This window comes from Oratosquilla oratoria, chromosome 2, assembly GCF_046742065.1.
Source record: "Oratosquilla oratoria isolate Oo_2021 chromosome 2, ASM4674206v1, whole genome shotgun sequence".
Classification (NCBI taxonomy): domain Eukaryota; kingdom Metazoa; phylum Arthropoda; class Malacostraca; order Stomatopoda; family Squillidae; genus Oratosquilla; species Oratosquilla oratoria.
In genome coordinates, this window is record NC_134778.1 from 22,597,500 (window position 1) to 22,599,999 (window position 2,500).

Below are 2,500 nucleotides of genomic sequence, written 5' to 3' on the forward strand. Positions count from 1 at the left end.
ATACACATGGAAAGAATGAGTGAAGAAAAATAGTAAAAGAGGTGTGGAAGGGAGATGTGGTAGGAGTGAACATGAAGGGGCGACCTAGGATGAGATGGATGGGGTAAAAGGGGCCTTGAGGAAGAGGGAAATGTCTGTTAAGGAAGGACGTGAGAGGACAGAAGACAAGGGTTAATAAAGAATGGTTGTATATGAATGATGTTGTGATCCATGAGATGGAATATATGGGGGATGGGGGTGAGGGAGTATGTGTGAGAAAAATTTGACGCGGCCCGAATGGATTTCTTCCCGTCTTCTCCTTTTCTGCATGAGGGGACGGAGAGGGATGTCGCCGATTTAATGAAGCGTCCTTGATGTGGATGTGCTGTGTCTTGCGACACTGCTTCTGACCCAGGGCAGTGGACAGGATGCAGGGATGACCCGTCATACAGGAGGTGCCAAGATAAGAGAAAAGGAGGAGGGTAGAGGGGAGCGGAGTATGTAAGGGATGGAATGGGTGGGAGTGGTTTTCATGCCTTTGTTTTTGGCTACCTCCCTTGTAAGGGGAAAAAGCCTTTGGTATATATGTATATCAATGGGCAAAAGTAAGATGATGAGATGTACAAGGGAAGAGAGTGACAGTATGCTGGAAGTGAGCATTAAGGGTGAGAAACTGGAGGAAGTGGATAGTTTCAGATACTTGGGTGCGAATGTGACAGGAAACGGAGGAGTGGGGGTGGAGGTAGAATGTAGATTGAGAGAAGCAAGTAAATGCCTTGGTGGATTAAAAAGTGTAATGAGAAATAGACATCTGGGAATGGATGCTATGAGGAGGTTATATGAAGGAGTGATTGTACCAACAGCAATGTACGGGGCAGAAACATGGAACATGAGAGAGGAAGAGAGAAGGAGTTTGAATGTGTTTGAGATGAAATGTCTGAGAAGTATGATAGGGGTTCTAGGGTAGATAGAGTGAGAAATGAGGAGGTGAGGAGGAGAATAGGGGTGGAAAAGTAGCTGGGAGATAGGGTTGATGAAAGAGTATTTGGATGGTTTGGACACATGGAAAGATGAGTGAAGAAAGATTAGTAAAAGAAGTGTGGAAGGCGGAGGTGGAAGGAGTGAATATGAGGGGGCGTCCTAGGATGAGATGGATGGATGGGGTGAAAGGGGCTTTACAAAAGAGAGGAATGTCTGTAGAGGAAGGACAGGAGAGGGCAGAAGATAGGGGTGAATGGAGAAGGGTTGTGTATAGATGAGGCTGTGATGCATGAGGGGGAGTGGGTGGGGGATGAGGGGTGAGGAAGTATGTATGAGAAAATTTGACGCAGCCCGCAGGAATTTCTCTCCGTCTTCTCCTTTCCTGCATGAGGGGACGGAGAGGGGGGTCGCCGAATTTATGAAGCGTCCTTGCTGTGGATGTGCTGTGTCTTGCGACACTGCGTCTGACCCAGGGCAGTGGACAGGATGCAGGGATGACCCGTCATCCAGGAGGTGCCAAGATAGGAGGGAGGGAGGAGAGTGGAGGGGAGTGGAATATATGGGAAATGAAATGGGTGGGAGTGATTTCTATGCCTTACACACACACACACACACACACACACACACACACACACACACACACACACACACACACACACACACACACACACACACACACACACACACACACACACACACACACACACAACACACACTCAAACACACACACACACACACACACACACACACACACACACACACACACACACACACACACACACACACACACACACACACACACACACACACACACACACACATATGCACACATATACACACACACACACACACACACACACACACACACACACACACACACACACACACACACACACACACACACACACACACACACACACACACACACACACACACACACACACACACACACACACACACACACACACACACACACACACACACACACACACACACACACACACACATATATATATGTATTTATATAAATATGAATATACATATGAATATATGTATGTATGTATATATATATAACAGGAAAGGTTAGACAATTAAGCGGATAAGGTGGTGGAGACGCCCAGGTTAGAGTAGGAATACTATATTATTGTTGTTTCGACTACGTCAGCAATATAGTGTTCCTACTCTAACCTGCGTTTCTCTACCACCTTTTCTACTCATATATATATACGTGTATATATATATATATATGTATATATATGTATATAAATACATATATGTATATATATATATTATATATATATATATGTATATATATATATATATATATATATATATATATATATATACAGTTGCTTTAAACTATGATAAATGTAATTGAAGGCGGAGGAAGTATACGAGGAATAATGGAAGAATTTTACTGCCTTAACGTTTCAAACCCTAGGGTCTTGATCACAAAGGTTAACAACTAAGTACAACCTAGGCATTTTATACACAGTCATGTCATCTCACTGGGTGCCTAGGAAAGGTCATTGTGCTCGGA